This window comes from Echiichthys vipera (assembly GCF_963691815.1).
Source record: "Echiichthys vipera genome assembly, chromosome: 5".
NCBI classification, from domain to species: Eukaryota; Metazoa; Chordata; class Actinopteri; order Perciformes; family Trachinidae; genus Echiichthys; species Echiichthys vipera.
The window spans coordinates 28,269,388-28,286,763 of NC_139830.1; the positions used below are offsets into that span (position 1 = coordinate 28,269,388).

Sequence of the window (17,376 nt, forward strand, 5' to 3'; positions counted from 1 at the left end):
CAGTAGAGGTGTTTTGAACCTGCTTTTCTTGGTCCTATCAGGGGTTTTCAGGTGTAGACAGATATTGTATTGTCATTTGTTTAGTCCATAAAAAGTAAAAAGCTGTAAAAACTAGCCATCACAAAATGGTAGAGACCCAGGCAAAACGTTTAATTGCTTTAATTGTTATGGTCTGACCAACAGTCCAAATGTCCCCAAGGATATTCAGTTGACGGTGATACAAAACAGCGAGCAAATCTTCATATGTGACTAGCTGTTTTTCCTTGACGACTTCAATCAGGGGTCAACGTTTTGTAGGCCAAGGATCCCTCAGCTGAGAGAGAGAGACGGAGCAGGGACCCCCACCATATATATTGTATAAAATTGAGTTGCATATTAAACTGGGCATAAAATAATGTGAAAGGCGACTTAAAACCTACACAAACCTTGTCATGGTGCATACAATACTAAGCTACTAAAATAATAATGACATTCAGATATATAGCATACATATAGGACTTTTTTTTAAATTTATGTGGAACAAATCTTTCAGAAGCGCTGTTAGTTAAGTTCATCACTGGCCATCAGTCACATCAGCTAAAGAATATTAAAATAACTGAAAAACTTTGTATAACCTAAGGCTTGTGTATGCAATCCTATGTCAACGAAACACATTTCAACTCGTTCATTGGCAGAACTCCAGGCAGGAAGGAGAGAATTTGGAAGAACTGATTGATTTAGCAATATCTTGGTGTTTTGAGGGGTACTGAACATACTGGTACTGATGAGCCTTGGACTATACTGCTCAAGAACATCTTGACAGTGTGCTGTGAGATTGTGCAGTGAAGATCTTCAGGCATGTCAGACACGTCAGTCAGAACGGTATAGTTTGTATTATCACTAGAAGAGTTCTAGTTTGGAATGAAATGTTGCAAATGTTCTTGCGGAGGCTTGGTCTGACTTGATTCTGTAGGACCTGGAGGAGTGTGAGGATTGCAGTATCTGCATGTTTGTTTGGAAGAGGAGGAGTAACCAGAGTGAACTGTCTGTTACTTGGCTATCGGCTGTCTAAACTGCCGTTGACATGCGCTAACAGGGCGACCAGATGAGCCCATAGCAACCGTATTGTTTGTTGTTTCCTAAAGTGAACAGAAGGGGGGTGGGAGCGGCGTTAGACATCTTAAACTTGTTTGCCACTTTGAATGAAACTACTGAGACAAAGTCTTTTAAAAAAAGCCTTTATATGTGTTTATGCCTGCGTGAGGAGGGGTTTGTCTGCCCTGCTTGTAATTACAAAATGGGTGTTTTTTTAAAGTGTGAGGCTGAGTGAAGGCAGCTCAGTTGGACAGACTGAGACGACATGCCCTCTGTCTCTGTGTACCAGGTCATGTTCCGGTACCTCCTATAGAGGCATGGCAGTAAAACAGTGTTGGCAGTGCCTGATCCATACAACGAGACTGTGTTTAACTCTTAACAGTGAAGTGGGCTGTGTGAAGAGAGTGCGCAGGAAAAGACCTGTATATCAAAATGAATAGTTGTTTTGTTTCGTCAGACATTAGCAGTTATTGGCAGGCTCTGTTATTCAAAAGATGCCAGTCAGCTAATCAGTGTAAGGTCTGGCACTCACCACAGATCTAGAGAGCCAAAGAGAAACCACACCTGTGTTGCTATCTGTTGTTACTGTTGGGCTAAGGTTAGGTCTTGGCTGGCAGAGATATCCTGGGGTTTGTGTTTCTGACCTCACTATTTCACTCTGTGATTCAGTCACATAGTGTTCCTCAGGCAAAAGTAAAACATTTTTACCAGTTGTCTGCGTCTTTATAGGTATTCTTTGGTTGATAAAAAGTTTGCGCGGAAATATTTGAACATTGGTTTCACCTTGAGGAACATGTTATTATTGCAGGCAGATAGTAGAATGAAAATACCTTTTGAAGATGGATAATTTGTCTTTGTCGGTGGTAAAAGATGTTTCACTTTTTCCACAAAACAAATAAAGTAACGCTCAAGTTACACAAGCTCGCACAACAGCAGCTATCCTGTAACATCATGACTGCTGGTCTCTGTTTAAACGCATTCTGCTTTACTTCTATATTCTTTACAAACAATGTTATTTTTGATACTAATGGTGTGGCGGGTTGCCCTGCAAGCTACCCTAAAGGGATGTCATTAGGATGGGTTCAGTAAGAAGTTTTACTCTCTTATTATGTTCAGTTCAGATCTTTATTGTTGCTCGAGGGGAAATTAGATTTGCAGTAGAGGGCCAAAACACAAACACAACATTCAAGAGAACATGGGACAATTACAGTAAACAACCAAATAAAAAAAAGATGTATCTGCTTGTTAAATAAGTAGCAAACCATTGGAATGGAAGCCATGATAAAGTGCTGCTATAGTGCAGTCAAGTCATATTTAATTCCCCTGGAACAAAGGAGCATTTGAACGTGTTGCTTTTTGCCCTGGGGAGCCTGCATCTCTGCACAGAAGAAGAAGAGCGGGTGGTCAGAGCTGGCTAAGATTGACCGGACCTTCCACAAAACTTGTCTGTCGTGGGTATCTGATAAAGAAAGCTGCTGTATGCCAATTATTTTGATTTTTCACGCACAATAACATTGGTAGTGTAGGAGAAGCAGCAAGTTGTAATTCCGCTGTATGATTTATTAGGCAGGCTATTCTCTACTTCCCATATTAGCCTTCACATACCCCAATCAGTCAAACCTTAAACCTTTTGTTCTCGTTGAAAGGCTTTTAGCCACAACCACCTTTGGACTAGTGCAACTTGTAGGCACACAGAGGAAAATATTGACCTTAGATATGTGCAAATAGCTCATGGCACAAGGTCAAGAACACACTTACGTCAAGTAAACAAGGTGCACCGGGACATGTGAGGGCTGCCTGAGACGCGGAGGAGGTTCCTCCGCAGCCTGTTATGTTATTGTATTGTTGGAACGCAGAGAATCGCAGCTCTTTGAGGAGGCAGGGCGTGGAGCTGCAGGGCCTGTAATTAGTCACAGTTGACTCACTGTCATGACAGATTTTTCTTTGCCCCAGAGCGTCTGCATTTAAATCATTTCACACACAGCCTGCTACTCATTCACACAACTGATTACCAAAAAACAAAGTTGTGTGAACAGTGAGTGTCGGAGAAGTTTATTCAGGAAAAAGAGCGTTATTGTGAAATCAACAGGAGCACACAGCTCAGGGGCAGCAGGCGGCTGCTGGGAGACTCCAGCTACACTCACTGCTGCACTTGCGTGAATCACACTCATATTGGCCTGTCGCTGTTTTTTAAATGCACTTTAATTTCATTGTATAATTGATTTACGCCCCCATCTGTTATGCAAATATTGCACTATATGGTGTGGTGTTTTGACTCTTAACCTAATTAGTGGAATTCTTTGAGAAATACTGAATTTTTTTTAATAAAAAATATGATTTCAAGATATTGAATATTAGCAAAGAAATAGAAACTGGCAGCCTCAGCCCGGTTAAATTGCTATATGTCAAAGTTTGAAACAACACATGGGTCAAACCCTGTCCGTTCATAATAGTTATTTCATAGTAATTAAAATTCTAATGCTGAGCTTGGAGGTTCATTATGAACTTGAAAACGCAGATCATAATTTGGTTTTTGATGGTTTTTGCTGTCAGATGTGATGGAGATGCAGTTGAAAGTTCAGAAAGAATCAGTGAGTGGACTATAGGCTGACCGATACTGGATTTCTGAGGCTGGTACTTGTATTGATATTACAATATATTAGAAAATAGTAATTAAAAGAAACAACTAAAACACACATAATGTAAACAAATAATCTTATCCATATACCTTATCTAAGCATTTTAATTGTGTGGATACATACTACACGTGACATTTTAGTGTAAAAATCATCTTGTTAGTGCTTTCTGGGTGACTACGTAATGGTGACTGAACCTAGTTTGGCATTTGTGCGATGCAATTTGTTGTTGCTAATCGGCGGACACGCATCCTTGGCTCCTGCTTGTTCTTAATATGACTGCTGCTGAGTGCTTTGAGTTTGCAAAAGGTTACATTGTTGTCTCCTGTTGGAAGGCTCATTTGACTGGCTGACTCACATAACTGTGAGACCCTTTATTTTAACGTTGTGTGTTCAGCTCAGTGTGGACAGAACTGTCTTTGACTCACTAAGCACACTTCAGGGATTCATTCAGTGGTGCTGATGTACTGTGTGCTGGGATAATGCAGTTCTCTGAGCTCTTTACTGTAACACCGCTGTCTGTTTCCTTTTCTCCGTTGAAAATGCGGCTCATAATATGTGTACTGAGCAGGTCAAGTTTACATTTTATAATGATGTATAGATAAAACGTGTGTGCTACAACAGTATTCAGATGTGTCAGACAGATATTAAAGTTGAGGGCCTCCTCATACAGTAGTTTGTTTGGTCAAAATGTAGCAGGTAGTATGCTGTATGCACACACAAGCACAATCTGTCGTAGGCTGAAAATTTCAAGTACTGTATACTGCATACTGTATGCGCTTTGTATTGTGTGTCCCACAATGCAAAGTGCTGGTACAGTCACAACATTGGTCACTTTTGCTTTCCAAAACCGGAAACAGACTAAACCTGTTTGAAGTTTGAAGGTTTCATACAACATAATATGTGCAAATAACATCAGCAAACTGATGGACGTGAAGTTTGAGGACATTTGAGTCAGTGAAGCACTCCTGCTTCCATGGCAACCAGCTCGCCAGAGTCTGCTAACTGCTCCTCCTGTGAATGTCACAGTTTGTTTGTTTAATTGTTGACTATTTTTAAGTGGGTTATGATTGCAGCTGTTAGTTATTCCAATGATAATAAAACGGTAATCTTAAGTATCATAGTGAGATCATCCCAAACTGTTCCTGTTAATATCATCATCAATTTCATCGATGAAAATCATGGAGACCACAGAATTACTTTACCTGCGTAAGTACCGTAGGCTAAACCGCGGCTAACATCAGCACTATTCAGAGACACCTGCACCGCCACAGCTCTCTGCTAAAATCAACCGCACCTGTGAATAAAATACTGAAATTTCAAAAATAATGTTAAAATCTTGTCCGTATCGTGTATCGTCTCGGTCCGTGAGCTGAGGGGCTCGTCACACCCCTACTTTCAAACAAAGCACACCATGATGCAACAGCAGTGGAGGGACAAACAATAAACAAATAATACTGCAGCCCTACTTATACTATCTTATCTGTTTGAAATTATTATTGAAGACATTTTTTCTCAATATTTTTATTGAATTTTCCACAAGTGGATAAAATGTAGTTGAATTTGTGTGTGTACACAAACAGAACACATCCATGTTATGGCAACACAACATGCAGGCATCTTGTCCCAGTCTTCCTTCACCCCAACTAGCCCCATCTACAAGCTGCAACTCTATATATTTAAAGTTGTACTCCATGAAAATTGACATCCCTTGTTTCTAGCGGCCTCTTTGGCAGTAAGATGTAATTGCAGGCGAGCCTGTTCTTTCGGAGCCCTGCATCTAGTCACACTCCCAGTCACTGTGTGTTGACGATTTATTTATATATTTATTTTTGTTGCTCTTTTGTAAACTTTATGAAAACACATTCACCTCTCTACTTCCAATCCGTCCCCTATACAGTATGTTACCCTCTTACCCCTACAAACACACACACACACACACACACATTCCTATTATACAGTACTTTACCCTTACTACAAGCCTGACTCAGAAGTTGAGGTTCCCGATGTCTGATTACAAGTCAACCTAGCATAACTGTCAGTGTATTTACATCTAGCCCGCGAATGTCACCACAGACACGGATATAGGAGTACTTAGCAAAAAGGAAAATAGATCTTAGTAATACTGCGCCTCTGGCCAAAAGAGAGGTGAAGGACTGGAGTTAGTCTACCTCTCCAGTGGTGCCAACAAGGGCGAGAGTGTTGGGTTCAAGGTCAGAATCGAAGATTAGGGATAGGATTTGGAAAACGTCCCTGCAGTATTTTTTCAAGGCTAGGACATATCCAGAACATGTGGGATCATCAGGGAAGCCTCACCATTTTCACAACAGGGATCCACATCTGGATACACACGAGATAGTTTGGTTTTTGAAGAATTTAGGCATTATTGAAGCTTCTGAGGGAGTAGAGAAAAGGAAAAATCACTAATCACTATCTTTTCGCAAAGACCTTTAGTGTCTCAGATTCAAACCTACTGTCGACTTAAACCACAACCCCCTCACCTGCTGCTGGAGCTCGCTTCAAAATGTGCCCTGGCTACGTTTGGAAATCTCTAGTTCTTCTTGGACGTCCTCTTTACAAGCAAAACACTGTAAGTTTTAACTCATGAGATGTGGGCAGTATCTCTAAAAAAGGATCACAACAGCCATATCAGTTAAATGATAGGCGATGATAAACACTCATTAAACAGGATTGGATTTGTCTTAAATTGAAGCCTGGAGGTAAAAGCCCTCTCTAATGAGCAGTCTGCAGGGAGCACTGTTTTCCTGTGTCCATCTGATCCAAGCTGTCCAGCCTGGCGCTGCTCTCTCCACATGGCTGTCTGACTGACATGCTGTCCTGGCAAACACACTTGGCATATGAGCCCAGTCACAGCGTGCTCCGTCTGTGGCAGACAGACACAGTCTTCTGTCCACTAAAGACAACCCTGTCTTCCCTATGACATTAGTTAAGATAACACCATTGTTTTGAATGAGCAGAGCAGACCTGTATGTGTCTGCTTTGCCTTAGAAGAGGGATAAAACAAGCAACGCAGAATAGTAATTGATAAAGAAGCTGGAATACCACTTTACCATTAGCTACTTTTTACTGTGGTTTTTGAGATTATTTAACACAGTGGTGCATTATCTCGTTGTGAAGAACTCCTGTTTGATTTCCAGTCTAATTATCTGGCTTGACTTGAATGTGTGGTGATGGCTAGTGGGGGTCAGACGCCGCAGAGTCCTGTGGAGGAGGAGGAGGTCTGTTGTTGCAATGGCTAATGACTGCTGCTGAAGGTTGGTAAAGGTCACAGATTGCTTAATGCATCTTTAACTAAGGCCTACATGAACCCTCTTCCCAGACACTCAATGTCTTTGGACTCAAGTCAGTTTTTCTCTATGCGATTGCCCTTGAAATATCAGGGTTGGGAATAGGTTGAATATTTTGCCTTAGGCAGATATTTGATTTAGTGGCAGTTAAAAGGTAAGTTCTCTGGCCTTTATCATCATACGACAGAAAAAACCTGAACCAGTCTGCCCTGTGTGTCCCTTTACCTTTGTATGCCTCCGGCCACGGCTGTCCTACCTTGCACAGCAGCCAAATTTTCACACACAAAATACCAAGATCATGCGAGAATCACGTTCACATGTCAGGAAAATCCGCCAGCCAATCAACGTCCTGTAAAGGAGCTACCGGCAGTTGAGTTGGAGCTGGGGGTGATGACAACACATGAGGCCACCGAAAGAGGTTAGCTTAAATGCTAAAAGAGCATCAGTTTTATCAGAACTGGAGAGTTTTTCTTTATTGATAGAAGAGAACAACACTGAAGGCTTCTCTTGATGGAAAAGACGTTTTCTCTCTTCTCCTGATTGACTTCAGTGAGAGTTTGATTGACAGGTTCATCCAATCGCCTGCCAGGTATGTTTTAAGTAGTTAATTAGCTCCCCTCTCCCAACCTGTTTCTAATGACACTTTCTGTAAAAATCACCAGACAGAAGGATCACGATTACTCAGCAACACTCAGCATCAGGAAAGGTCTTTTAAATAATTGTCCAAAAGGATCAAATAATGTTCTCCAACAGAAACAGTCCAAAGTTAAATCAAAAACCACTTTGCGATTTTAAGCACAACAAAATAAAGAAAGAATTTCAGTTAGTTTAATTCTATTTTAGTTGTTTTTTGTAGGAGTGAATCCTTTTCTCAAACTCAATAATAATGGATCTCTGATAAGTTTCAGTTTCGTTCCCCCCCCCCCCCCCCCCCCCGTTAGGAGTGGAGCCTCTTCCCAAACAATTTAACAAACGATCTTTGAACAAGTGAATTTCCAACGCTGTCGGAGTTTTCTGAGAATTGGAAACAGGCAACCATGTAGAGACAGAATTTACATGCTGCTGTGTAAATAAAACAAATAACATAAGGCTGTTTGTTTAATAATAGGACAAAGTATAGAGCTGTTCTATAGGAAAGGTGTCCTTAAATGACTCCTGCTGGAACGGGGGGGGGGGGGGGGGGGGGTATAATGGTAGGGGAAACACTGGAGACCACAAACATATATAGAATTAGGAGGTCAAAGGTTAAGGTCACTGTGACATCAAAATGCTTCATATCTCAGGAACAGCAGGGGAGACATTTAGTCAGATTTCCTCAGATGGTGCTGATTGTAGAGATCTGCTGTGTTGCCGTGTTGAAGATGTATGTAAATCATCCATGTTTCAAGCATTGTCTACTATCACGGCCCCGTATGAGTTTGGACAGTTTGGATGTAAACTGCAACTTAACTTACTGGCGGAGACATGCAACTGCTAGGCAGTAATTCTAGTTCTCGTCTTTGTGTCTACCCTGCTCTGTCATTTTCCAGCCCAGCAGGATGTCACAAGTGTCGGCTGTACATGACACAGAAATGTCTGTCCTGCATGGTTGGCATCTTTGCTCGTGTCCATGAGGACTGGCAGACCAAATATACCCTCGCACTGTCGAACAGAACACCACATATGTATACCAGCATCTTACAGAGCACTACCAAATATATCCAGTTAGTGCGGGACACCCGACCTGCCCACCTCTGCCAAATATATCCTGCACCTACACTGATACAGAGAGCTGTACAAACCCACTGACCAGCAGGGACATCTTTATTCACGAAGGGGAGTTTTTGCAGAATTGCACAGTCATTTTCCTGCGGAGGGAAAATGTACACAGCAATAAATGTTTGGAATACAGGATCAAACTGCCCATTTGCACGTCATCATGAGGCAGTCCACTGTGACTTTTACTGCTTTCGGTTGAAAACTAAACAGGCTCGAAACAGACAAGACAGTCGAGTAGACTTTTAATCTGGGCCAGCAATAAATCTGTTTCCCCGCCCGTCCGAAGGAAAGCTGCAGTAATCCAGTCTTGAGACAGCACCAACAAATGTGCCACGTTTGGATTTTCTCCACTGAAAACCAGTTCAGGATTAGGACGCGTCATGTCACTGATGCACTGTTGCTTATATTCTCCCCGTAGTCCTTAATTGATCATCAGAGAATATGCAGCGGAGGAGGAAGGCTCTTGGACTGATTGTTTTGCTCTTATTGTAAATACTATACACGCCTTCTGTCATGACTGCAGTGTGCTGTGTCCTGACCTCTCCACTAGAGGGGGTCGTCTAACTGTTTAATGTTATTAGAGAAAAAAAGAACAGAAAGACACCACACACTCTGTTATTGTGAGCAGAAGCAGGAGTAAATAACATTTCATAATAATGAGTAGAGTTGCAACATGTTTTAGTGTTATTTCACAATTTCAGGCTTGAACTATATGTTTTGTGTGAATACATTGTATATATTAATTAATAATTAATTATGTACTGCAGATTCGTCTCATTTATTCATAATAAAGTTGAACCCGTTGGGTCTCCACAGAGCACTGTGAAACCCTATAAGCACATGGATTATGAATTCAGCAAAAAATCTGAGTGTATTAAAAATATATCGTAATGCCCAAACTTAGGCTCCACATCATTGGTTTTCTTGATAAATAGATTTAGCATTTTGCTCTGTAAAACGGCAGAAAATTGTGAAAAATGTTTATCACAATATCCTGGAAAACCAAGATGAGCTCTTGATTTTGTCTATAAATATAAATATATGTAGTTTCCTTACTTTAGTTTATAAGAGAAAGAGAAGTAGCTGAATGATTGGCATTTTTGCTTGAAAACGACTATAAACAATATATTGCATATCAAAAAAGGTGATGTTCCTGTTAATCGACTGATCAATTAATTGACTAATTGTTGTAGCTTTTAATAGAATTGTTCATTCTTTACATACTTAAATCAAATATTACTAATAACACCATCACAATATTAGTGAATTTCATAAATAAATGAGTTGGAATCACAACAATAACCATATGTACACAAACCCACCACTACCAAAACCATATTACCCAACCGACCTGCTCCATTGTCCCAACCCCTCCCTATGAACTTAGCGTTTCTAAATGTTATGCAGACTTATTCAGTGTTTTCAGGGTAAATAACCATCCCTCCTGTTGTCTGACTCCATGAAACCTCTGATACCATTCAATTAAAAAGAATAGTCTGCAGGTCTCTTTATATGCTTCTACTTAATGCATCGCACCTCACTTCAAAGAGTTCCCTGTATTTGGTACATTATTAAACAGTCAAAAGAGAAATAATTCCAAGATGTGCAAATATGCAGCAAACTTAAAGTACAAAGTTCAAAGCATGTTGTCTCAAACCTGCCTTTAGCCGGGATTAAATGTATCAGCCTATTTCAAGTAAAGAGCAGACGCATGCATACAGTGTAAAGTTCTACTCCGCATATAAACTTAGCTTTCTTAGAAACGTCCCGGCGAGCTACCTCCCACTTGAGGAAGTCCCGACACATTATGATCTCTGACTCCTCCCCTGTTCACACAGATTCCTCACCTCCTCTCACAAGACCTGGGTGGGTGGGTGGTTGAGGGGCTGTGGTGGGGGGTAGGCTTCTCTCCATCCATCCCAAAGTAGCTCAGCCTGTTGTGAAATCACTTTACAGTACAGGAGGAGCTGTGTGGAAGCACAGGGAGCAGCAACATCTTCCAGTCCTGTTACAAAGCTGTAGAGTACGTGTAAAGTGTGTGTCTGTGTGTGTGTGTGTGTGTGTGTGTATGTGTGTGCGTGCGCCATGGACCGGTATCATGCGCTGGGTGGCAGCAGGACTGTACTGGCGCTGAGAGGAGGTCAGAGCAGGGAGCACGCCGCGTTGTACCTGCTCGCTCTGTCTAAGGAGAGGCCGGTCTTTCTCAACAGCGTGGCAGCACTCATGAAGGTAACGGATGCTGCTGCTAATATTAACAAAGCTCTGCCAGTTGTTGCTCTCTGGCTGGATTTAAATAGACTGAGGATGATCCTGTGATGGGCTTCTGATTTGGATAATATAGGCAGTGCTTAGAAAGGCCTGTTGGCTACATGTGACCGTGTGGTTACAAGCTCTCTGCTGGTTCAGTCATTAACAAAGGGAGCATTCAGGCCCCCACACTGCTTTCTGCATGGGACACTTTACGAGTCGAGCTTGAGAATCAAGCAACATATATAAACGTTATGACAGGGGAAATTACATAATCTATGGTGTGCAGAAATTTCAGTTGTGCGGGAAACTCGAGGGGCAGGTAGAAACTAGCTGTGTAGGTGCATTCAAAAGTGACATAACCAAGTGAATCAATAAAATCCTGCAATATGTAATACATTATCTACAAGAGATAACTAAGGAATAGTTCAAAATATATGCAAATACCCCGATGCATTTATTTATAGGACAATTAGACGTGACAGGAAAAAAAATCCAGAATAATTTATCAAAGATTGAGCTTATTACAGAGAGTGGTCAAGAGGCCACAAGTCCTGCTGATGCTTCACTCAGGCAGACTGACGTGGAGCAGCAGACTGGCAGGTGGTTATAATGATGATGATACTAGAGATTGTTTTCAAGGAAAGACACAGGAATATGTATGTTTGGGAAAGAGAGGATGACGTTCAATAGAAAGGGGAACATCACCTAAATGAGGAGTTACAATATGTTTGCCATGGTCCAAGACATTTTTATCAACTTTTGTGAACATGAGCTACTTTCAAAGTATAAAGTCTGCACCTGCTCCATACACAGTGATTTTGTTTTCTTTTTAATACCCAAATGAGCTCTGTTCTATTGTAGTGTTGTTAGTTGTGACACAGAAAATTGGATTTGGGAGAGATTTGTTCACGTTTACTAATACTTTTTGGACCGTCTCAGACCAACATGTATGAATTTTTCATTGTCACTTCCTCAAACGTGCAGTTGGCAACATTTTTTTGATCATCTTCACTGAAACCGACACTATGCTACGATAGGAAAACAGAAATCATCCGGTTTGAGAAATTAAAAAACACGCCTCTACGTGCACCCAGAGCCTGTTGTTTGTATTGTAAAAAATCCACGGTGCCTGTATTACCCTGTCCACTCAGCGCAGGGGTGTAAGAGCTGACTCAGGCCCAGTTCGTGCATAGGCCACAGACCCCCCCCCCCCCCCCTTGTGCATGTTACAATATCACAGGCACACGCCTCAAGCTAGGCATACGCTAATTGACGTTAGCAGTTGCTATCTATGAGTAAGACACCGGTGCGTTCACAGGAATCTGGTACACGTGCACTGACGAGCACTCGATGGGAGGGAGCGGAGGAGCTGGGTGGTAGAGGGGGAGGGGCGTGAGAGTTGTAAAAATTTGAAATTTGAAATTTTCATCTGGCCTATAACTTTTCATAGGCTGCAGAAAAATGGCTAAATTGAAGCCTTATAAACCGTGCGTGCGTGCGTGCGTGCGTGCGTGCGTGTGTGTTCTCCAGTTTGACAGATGGACAACTGTTTGCTTGGTACTGCTGTTTATTCTGGCTGGCATGCTCTGTAAATCTCCTCTGGCTGAACAGCCTCACATGGATGCACAGTGCGGCGGTTCACTACTGTACTAACCAGCTGCTGTTGACTAAATATTTAACCTCATGATGTCTTTTGCACCGCAAATTATTTAACTTAACAAAGCTGATGCAACTGACTGCAGATCTTGCAGACTTATCTCTATCCTCTAACAATAATCAAGCCATAAGCCTGCTTATTATCTGCACAGGGTTTCGAGAATGTGAAAATACGGCTCACATCTAGCCTCTAATCACTGTATCTAGTCTTTATAGTTCTCATTCCTGCGCTGGAAGTGTTTGACATGATAATTGGAACCTAGTCTTCACTTTGAGAGATGCCTCCAGGGCTTGGATCCCAGTTGAAGAGGAAGCGTCAGTGGTTTAAATGCCAGCCGCCTCCAACGGGAGCAGCAACTCTATGGTTTCATCTCGAGATCAGTGCCAGCGACATCAACATGGAGGACCACCAGCTTATTATTCAGAGAGGTTGGCTGCCACCGAGAGCCTTCTTGTCCTATTCCCCCTGCCTGGCTTTGATGCTTATGTGTTCCATGGGGGGAGGGGGAAAAAGAAATAGAAGTATATCTTGTTAGGATCATCTGTTTGTTCCTCCTCTGGGACCTGAACACCATGAACCCTCCAAGGATCAGAGCCTGATCATGAATGGGGTTTGTTTTGCAGACTGTTACGAAGCCCCCCTGCAGATATATGTAGAGAATAAGGCTCTGTTGAACTTTCCCGGTTTACTGCCGGAATACTACGCGCGTGAGAGTTCTGTTTACGCCTGTGACGTATTCGAACACGGCAAAGAATAATATGGCTCTATACTTATAAAGTAATGCTCTGATCAAAGGTACACAGAAGGGGATTGGCCCCCCGGGCGCTCGAGGAGGAGGAGGGAAAGAGGAGGGAGAAACATTAAAGGGCATGAGAGAAAACAGGAGACACTGACTCCCAGGAGAGAGAGGCAGACATGAGGAAGAGATGCTGACTGCTGGGGGGATGAAAATAAGGAAAGAATAAAGTGAGGAGACCGTACTGACTTAATGAGGAAAAACTGAGTGAGTGAGATGTATATGTCACAATAGAGAACTGTCTACAGTATACATGAGAATGAATGAATGGCTTTAATTGCTGCAAACCTATTGTAGGAACAAACAAAACAACATTGTTGCATCCATTAAAACACTACAAAGAGGAAACAGCAATTGACTAAAAAAAGCTTCGTACTGAGTTTAAAACGATGCTGTGTAACTTTTCAAAGAGGAAATTGCATAATCTTCACCTTAGGTTAAATGTTGAGTTCACAAGCTATTAAACACACCCTTTCTCTATTAAATACAGTGTGGTGTTTTCTGCGTAGCTTATTGTGGTTATTGTTAGCAAACTTTAGACATTACTGAATCAGTTTGTTGACTCTACTTGTACACTGTTTAAGTATGTCACAGATGGAACAACATTTAGCAAGGTGTCTTTCTCTCAGGGGTTTCAGCCCCCCCCCCCCATACCAAATTTCGAAACATACATCATCTTCAGCTGTCTTCATCAAACCCAGTTGTTATCGGAGCCACCCACTAGGTGAGACTTGGAGGACTGTGGAATGTGTGAGCTGGTGTCTGGGGGTGGATGCAGACCGGTGCTGGGAGAACTCTGGGAACCAGGCATTCCTCCACAAACTTGCGGTCGTCTGGAAGTATCACCCCCTTCCCTCTGAAAGACACTGAGTCTAGAGGACTTTCATCCTGCACTAAGGCTTTCCATAAAAACTCACATGTATGAGACTCACATCAGCTGTTAATGTTGCAGCTACAGTAACCTGCCAACTGTAAGGTTTCCCTGCTTTTTGCTTAAGTTATTACTTCTGTGTGTGTGTGTGCGTGCGTGCGTGCGTGCGTGCGTGCGTGCGTGCGTGCGTGCGTGCGTGCATGCGTCTTCTCTTTTTGCCCTGGTGACACAGCAGGGCTCACTGAGGCTGTTTTAACGGTTAACAGATACAGATCAGCTAACTTCAGGCATACACAATGTATATAATATGTATATATATGATAAGGTGAAAAAGGAAACAACTCCATAAATAAAGATTCCGTTGGCATAATAGTGCTACGGTCATAGAAGTGTCTAGCTCGCTTGCACACCTGATCTAATTAAGATATAATGAAGGGTGTCATGTGAAGACCTTAACAGGGTCAGGTGTGAAAGAGGAGAGCTGGAGCGAAAACGTGTAGGACAGGGACTATACAAGTTGATAATGTAGATAATGTTATTATCTCAGTGGATATTGAACAGTAATGAGTCATTTCTGTGCTAACCATTTTCCTTTGGCAGTATTTTTGTTTTGTTCTTCATCAATTTAGCTTGTTAGCTTGCTAAATATCCGCTCTCCTGTCATGATATAAACCTTCATAAAATGTATACTGTATGTCAAAATATTGTTGAAAACAATGTTTTACTGTAATGGGTACAACGCGCTGACACGGTTTGTTAATATTAACTTATTTGAAAAAATGGCCCACTGTGCAGTTGGCTTTGTAGCTAGTTAGCAAGCTAGCTTCTTTAAAGTTACAAGTAGGGAACAGGCCAGGGCTAATGACAGGGCACTTTAACTTTTACATAACTGACTAATATCCATAGTATTGCTAGATGGATTTATGCCCACTCAAAAGTATGTTTTTTATAACCTATATCTCTTTTTGTTTTTTCAGCTGCAATATACATTGCCTTTATAGCTAGGCTAATTCTTTTTCCTAAGTGCATCATTGTTGATGTTTTTCGAATGTTTTATTGATTCTTTTTAAGTATTCAAGTGTCTTTGTTCTGATTGGTTGGTTTCACATACTGTAAGTGGAGAAAGCAGTTTCTTGATCTAACCACGAATACCGATCGCATATGAATCAATATTAAGCCTTTGGTGTTGGTGTGAGAAGCTTGTCTAAACAGCAGGTGATCGAACGTTGCTGTCTGTGGAGCTCTGTCATTATCGCCCCCTTATCCTCCCAGAGGATGGGGGTTTGTTGTTATGCTGGTGTCATGGAGGGGGTGGGGGGTGGTACTGCCCTTTAAAGGCCAGTATTTGTTCATCTGTCTTTTGGCCAAGCTGTCTTGGTTTGTGTGCGTCATTTCAAGGTTTGAGCTTCTCACAGTGTCCATCATGAGAGTGAGTACATTCAGATTTTTATTCTTTATTCCAGGGTCCAAGTGAATTTTTGACAGATTTTAGGTTTATGGTTGGCAAACCTTTTTTATAGGCTTAATAAAGAAAAACGAGAAAAGCTGTTTTCCTAGTTATATATCGTACCAGAATGACCTGTATTTGTATTTAACTATTGTGGAATTATGTTGTTCAAGCCAAAACCTCACAGTTTCTGAGCCATGGGCATTTGGCATCCAGTAAAAAGTTCTGGATTAACACACTGACGTACCACCTTGTTCCTTCCAGCCAGATCTCAGAGCCCTTAGGGCCCTGCTCTCTACAGAGAGACCTAGAGACTTATAAACTAAGGGATGTTAGTGCAAGAGGCAGCAAAAACCTCTGAACATCAACATTCCTCTTGGCTTTTAAAGTCCCACATGAGAAAACATAAAATATGGGATCCATGCACAGCTGTCAACATGCAGTTGATTAGGAGCATAATTTGAGCCCAGTTTGCATATGTCAAGCGTCAAATTTGATGCTGCATCAAGTTAATTTATGTTGAGGCCAAACGCATTTGCTGGTATGAAATGTCTGTGATCCTGCTACTCATCCATCATACAGGTTTGGTAGCCTAAAGCTGTCTGGCAATCAAATGAGACAAAGATAGCGCAGACTTTCAATCAGCTTTCTTGACAAAAACTAGACAGGCGTCAGGGCGCTGAGTGGTCTAATCGGTGTGTATGTTGAAGCAGATGTTGAGTGGGAGGACTCATGAGTAGCTGTCGACTTTCCAGTAAATGTTTGAAGTTGGACTCTTTTCTCTTGGATACATACAGCGCTGTTCCACGGCCCAAAGGGGTCTTTTACTCCCACCCACTCAGTTAAAAGCTAACTGGTCCCAGATTACAGGTTGAAGCTAATGGTGGGGCTCTAGCTCCTAATCATGCAGATGCTCCCACAGTGGGAAAGCTGTGCTCACTGCAGTTGGTGGGAGAAGATTCGCTAGGGCATTTATTTGTGGGTGAGAATAATTTTGCTACAAAGTGTTTCTACACAACAGGAAACTGATTGTGTCTGAACCAGGGCATAACGTAGCACAGTGCTTATTTGGCTCCAAAACCTTGTCCTTTAACCTCAGGGAAAAAAAAAATATATATATATGTGGAGCTGAGTGTCTGATGACTTAGTTTCAGGTTTTCAAAGCTGAATGATATTTTCGGTTTAAGTTGCCAATTCTGTGATCGTTCAGTTTGTTTAAATCTGATCATTAAACAGATAATAAAAACATATCAATATTGAGTTCATCTTGGCATGATGGTACAATACACTTGTCACAATGCGAGTACTTACAGTTGTGTTACAATGAGTACTACATACACGAAAAGAGTCCCTACACCTGGTTATTAGTGGTTAAAAAAGACGTTTTAATGTCTTCACCGTACTGCCCCGAGCTAATCAGTGTTAGCCACGTTCAGCTGTAAGCGACTCTACCAGATTTCTCCGTTAATAGTTCATACAAGAAAAAACTGTCTCGATGACTTATTTGATTTCGCGCCATAATTACACTTTAAAGTAAAAGTTAGCTTTAGATAAAATATTTCTTTGCATCTTACAATAC

At 41.6% G+C, this 17,376-nt stretch overlaps 1 protein-coding gene across 11 annotated transcripts in view; it reads left to right on the plus strand.

The window, feature by feature from the left end:
- phldb1b (pleckstrin homology-like domain, family B, member 1b) overlaps positions 1-17,376 on the plus strand; it is a 97,085-nt gene that overhangs the window by 43,108 nt on the left and 36,601 nt on the right. The gene's annotated exons all lie outside the window — the stretch shown is intronic.